Source organism: Gavialis gangeticus, unplaced genomic scaffold, assembly GCF_001723915.1.
Source record: "Gavialis gangeticus isolate Ggan-Ray unplaced genomic scaffold, GavGan_comp1, whole genome shotgun sequence".
NCBI classification, from domain to species: domain Eukaryota; kingdom Metazoa; phylum Chordata; order Crocodylia; family Gavialidae; genus Gavialis; species Gavialis gangeticus.
In genome coordinates, this window is record NW_017729031.1 from 28,549,697 (window position 1) to 28,555,116 (window position 5,420).

The following is a 5,420-nucleotide window of genomic DNA, read 5'->3' on the forward strand; positions in this document are numbered from 1 at the left end:
ATCTGCAGCAGGGGCGGGCAATTATTTTGGGCAGAGGGCTGCTTACTGAGTTTTGGCAAGCCATCGAGGGTTGCGTGACAGGCAGCCAGGGGCAGATAAATATTCATTTTCTAATTTTTTTAGGGGCCCCGTGGGCCAGATAGAATGGCCTGGTGGGCCACATCTGGCCCGCTGGCTGCATTTTGCCCACCCCTGATCTATAGTGTATGTTTGTATGTATGGTGTAATTGGTGTATTGTTTGTACATATGATTTTTGCTCAAATCATTCCTCAGCACTTTGCATGCCACACAATTACAAATGTGAGCAAAATTATACAGAATAATGCTAATTACTGACTGCACGTACGATGCACCCCTTGTCAAAGTGTCTAGTGGAACAAAATCCCTGGCTGTTTGTGGGACTTCAATACGTGAGGACTGAGGGTTACTCTCATCAGCAAATGCTGAAGGATGCAAAGGGAATCAGGGCTCGTGGTAGAGGTGATATCTTTTACTATTAGATCAACTAGATTTTTGCAAAACAATTTCTTTAACTCCAGCCTGGGCACCTGAAGGATGCAAAGGGTTTTAGTTCAGACTCGTCAAGGGGCATCCCCCAGTTGCAGCGACAGGGATGAACAGTCTGACCCCAGGCCTGATCCTCCTGTAACCCCTTAGATTAAGACATACAGGATTCCCCTCAGCGCCCAAAAACAGCAGCAGAGGCCTCACCTCTGGCCGCTCAGACCCAAACCCTCTGCTCTGCATATTCCCAACCTGCCCCTTCCTGGCAAACTAATGGTGCAGTCGAAGACTAAATTTATTCCCACCCCCCCAGACCCTTTCAGGAGCCGCTGTATTGAATCTGGAGGGTAACATTTTAAAAATTAGAGAAGGTGGTGGAAAAATCCACTTCCCCCCTTGTAATTTCTACCCCCAAACTTCGCAGTGTCTCCCCCCGCACAGCAGGTACAAATGGTGCAGCCTGCTCCAGGCTTTGTGTCTTGGGACTGAGTCGATGGTCGCCTAGCAACCGGGGCAGGGGACCTGGGCAGCAGATGCAGGCAGCTACAGAGAGGGCAGGTCGCTGGGCCTCCCTCTCCCCCTGGCCCCTACTCATGGCAGCGGCCAGTATCTTTGGGAGCAGACTGCACACACGGTAGGGGCTGAAGTTGCCTGCAGATGGGCTCACGCCGAGCGCAGGTGAGTCCACGGTGGCCTCGGCTGTTGCTAAAAACAGGACACCAGAGTGCAACCAGCTCCGCTGCCCTGAGCCGTGGATTTCAGTGAGACGTGGAGGGGCAGTGCTTCACTGGGCTTTCCTTAGGTATAAATATTTGCAAGAGACCCTGTGTGCAGGTGCCAGTCAGGGTAGCTATATATGAATGCCCAGTAGAGCAGTGCATGTGCAAAAGCCTGTGCATCATGTAGTGTCCACAGGTGTAGGCTGAAACTTCCTTCGCCTGACAAAGGGGTTTTGAACCCGAAAGTTAGTTTAAAAATTGTTTTCCAACTATTTAAGTTGGTCTAATAAAAGATACCAGATTCACCCAAAGATCCTTGTCTGCCTCATGTAGTATCCCGCATTTTTGATTTTTATTTAAAAAAATTCTGGGAATCCCTGTCTATATGAATGCCCGGTAGAGCAATGTATGTGCAAAATCCTGTGCATCGTGTAGTGTCCGGCGTTTTCGGTTTTTATTTAAAAAAATAAATAAATTCCAGGAATTTTGAAAGCAGCGTGGTGCAGCACCGAGTGAACTGACAAACAGGTGTAAATCAGTAAAAACTGAATAACTTCACTGAAAAAAAATCAGGTCGTTTATTGGTGAAAATCGATAAAAACTGAAAATGTGGAACACTATGCGTTTGCCAATCAGATGACTAAGCACATGCTCCATAAAAGTGTCTAAGTGTGTCAGCTCCATTGATTTCAACTGGAATTAAACACTTTCGAGGATCTGCCACTAGTTACTGTAGCCTCACAGCTCCACACAGGTAGATGCTACCCGAGCAGAGCTGTTATACAATTTCCAAGTCCTGTTGTTTGCATTTTGTGGATGTAAAAGGCTGTGATTTGTAAGTAAGTGTGACCCTAGCGTTCCAGCTCTGAATTATTTAAAATTTTAGACTCTTACGGGGTTTGGGACCCAGCCCAGTGCTTGGGAGAAGGTGGTAAATCTCAGGGCGGCATGCTTTACAGTGTTTATAATGGCAAATAACATAAAAGTACAATAAGTTAACCAGGCTCTATTTAAAGCAATTGAAAAAAATGATGCAAGCATGTACCTGATAAAATATACCAGCATAAAGTTGGCTGATGGGGCACACCCAGAGAGTAGTGGTGGACGGGTTGTACTCAGCCTGGTGAGATGTGAGCAGTGGGGTCCCCCCAAGGCTCGGTCCTCGGGCCTGCACTGTTTAATATCTTCATCAGTGACTTGGACGAGGGGGTGGAAAGCAGGCTGTCCAAGTTTGCTGATGACACTAAGATGTGGGGCAAGGTGGACACACACGAAGGGAGAGAGAGGCTGCAACTAGATTTAGACAGACTATAAAAGTGGACAGACGAGAATAGGATGAGGTTCAACGTAGATAAATGCAGGGTGCTGCGCCTTGGGAGAAGGAATCCACAGCACAGACACAGGCTGGGGAGCTCCCCTCTTGCAAGCACAGAGGCGGAAAGGGATCTTGGAGTCATTATTGACTCCAGGATGAACATGAGCCGCCAATGCCAGACCGCAGCCAGCAAGGCCAGCCATACCTTGTCATGCATCCACAGATGCATCTCAAGCCGGTCCAGGGAGGTGATCCTCCCCCTCTATGCAACGTTGGTCAGGCCGCAGTTGGAGTACTGCATCCAGTTCTGGGCGCCGCACTTCAAAAGGGATGTGGCCAGCCTGGAGAGGGGTCAGAGGAGAGCCACCCACTTGGTGAGAGGGCAGCAGGGCAGGCCCTACGAGGAGAGACTGCGGGACCTGAACCTGTTCAGCCTCGGCAAGAGGAGGCTGCGGGGGGACCTGGTGGCTGCCTACAAACTCATCAGGGGAGATCATCAGCAAATAAGAAGAGCCTTTTTCTCCCCAGCACCATGGGGGGTGACAAGGATCAATGGTAATAAGCTGATGGAGAGAGAATAGGTTTGGGTTAGAGATCAGGAGGCAATATTTTACAGTTAGGACGGCCAAAATCTGGAACCAGCTTCCCAGGTAAGTGGTCCTCACCCCTACCTTGGGCAAATTCAAGAGGAGGTTGGATGATTGCCTGTCTGAGGTCTTGTGAACCCAGCACTCATTCCTGCCTGCTGCAGGGGGTCAGGCTAGATGATCTGTTCAGGTCCCTCCTGACCTATGACACTATGAAACCTGTTGCCACTGTAAATCTGTGACACTGATCAGACGATATGGAGCGATTAGGCTATGGGGTAATTATGGCTGGAATTGTCAAAAGTTTGCTGACATAGCTGTTATTTAGGCATATGACAAGAATCATCCCCATAACGGACGTGGCTGTGCCGGCTGACCCGCCCTCCTCCAGGAAATGCAGTTTATGTTTGCAAAAGTGCCCTTTTTTCAATCTAGTCCAAACCCATTCAAGGATATGATTTAATTGTGCTAACTATGTTCAGTGGAAGCCGTATGTATCCAGTCGGTGCCGGTGCTGGGATAGCTGTTACAACGAAGGCTTTCTAATGTAGACTGCTGCAAGGCCGGTTGCTCCTAAAACCCTCAGATGCTTTTGAAGACCCCAGGCTGTGCATAATTATAATTACTTTGATGCTTAATATTCTTATAGCTCACTCACAGCGTGTGCTTGATGCTGTACGAGGCACAAAAGGATCTAAGGGCCTGAACACTAAATAGGTCCAGGGTGAAATCATGGCCTCGTTGCAATCTGTGTGAATTTTGCCATTGGCACTGGGGTCAGGATTTCAGCTGTTATGAGGTGTCTTTATGGTAGAAAGCAGTGGTGGGGTTTGCTGTTGTTACCAGTGACTAGTATGAACATGTTAGGAAAGACATTTTCCTCATATGGCTCTGCCTCCTCCTTGTCAAACCTACTCCAGCTAGAAGATAGTGGCAAAGCGGACGGTAACTGAGACCTTGTAAAGTTAAGAAAAAGTGAACAATGCAAATGTTAAGAAAGTGGCCATGTGCTTACGTCTGCTTTTATGGGTCTCGGTATCAGTGGGTACATCTACACATTCGTTAATGTGTTGTAATTGTAGCACATTAAATGTAGTACCTTAAGTTTAGTCGCTATTACCAGCTCAATACAAATTTACCATCCCTCTGCCCAATAAGATTTTGCACCCTGATTTGTGTAAATGCCCGAATCCAGAAAAGTGCAGAAAATATTATTTTTGGTGCCAGAATCAGTGCCACGTCATTATAAACTCTCTGCTTATGCATGGCTAAATATTATTCAGTTCTGGAAGAAGCATTAACCCCTGTGCCATGAATCACCACAGCATTTTGCCTGCTTAGGCAGGGTGGAAACCACACTCTTTGCTCAAAACACTTCTGGTGTAGACTAGACCAGACATGGGATCCCAGTATAAAGCGGAGGGCAGGGATCCTCCTCTCAGGTCAGGAAATTAGCAGATCTAGGCAGCTGGATAGCAGACCTTTTCCTTGCTGCTGTCCTCTGGTCTTCTGCGCCCAGGCACTGGAGTCATGGCTACTAGCTCCAGCCAAAGGAGGACCAGGAATTAAAGAGCTTGTGCAACATGATTCATTAGCACGGGTTGTTGGCACCACCAGTTGACTATGAGACCTCTACATTTTAAAAGTACTGACCCCTATGCTTGAGCTGGGTCTGTTAGCCACAACTGTTCAAGGCTCATCAAACCTTTTTTTGCAGCCAAGCTACCACTTAGAGTGGACCACGAACCCCCTGACATGTGCTCCATCCAGAACTGAATTGTTTTCAACCCAGGGCCTTCTGCATGTTATCTTAATGGGGCTCTGCCCACATGGTCCCATCTGCTGGTGGACCTCAAGGAGCATTAGCAGGAAAGAAGACTACTTGAAGGAGTATTTGAAATGACTTGGGTGGCTTCAGCAGAGTTGTTTTTCACGATTTCTTCAAAGTTTTACCCCCCTGCCCTCAGTGCCAGAGGTAGGGAGGAAAGGGGTTGTGGTATATTTCTGGGCGTACTTTCATGAGGGTGACATCTGATTTCCTTGCTGCATAGTATTATGCTTCTGTCGTTAGATAAGTTAGCGTTCTGATAATTGTGCTTGCTTAACCAGGATCCCCTTAGCTCGCTGGATTCACACTTAGTTTCATAGTTTCTAGGGTCGGAAGGGACCTGAGCAGATCATCTAGTCCGACCCCCTGCCATGGCAGGAAGAGCACTGGGGTCAAATGACCCCAGTAAGGTGGTCATCCAACCTCCTCTTAAAAACCCCCAGGGTGGGAGCCTGCACCACCTCAC

At 47.9% G+C, this 5,420-nt stretch overlaps 1 protein-coding gene across 3 annotated transcripts in view; it reads left to right on the plus strand.

Moving 5' to 3' along the window:
• The first annotated feature begins 1,036 nt into the window (after positions 1 to 1,036).
• CFAP221 (cilia and flagella associated protein 221) overlaps positions 1,037 to 5,420 on the plus strand; it is a 52,331-nt gene continuing 47,947 nt past the window's right edge. For 2 of the 3 annotated variants that reach the window (XM_019522538.1, XM_019522539.1), the window contains exon 1: positions 1,038 to 1,183. The gene's annotated coding sequence lies outside the window, so the exon portion shown is untranslated. Of the gene's footprint in view, positions 1,184 to 5,420 lie in introns of all 3 variants that reach the window. The other variant, XM_019522540.1, reaches the window with a different exon arrangement.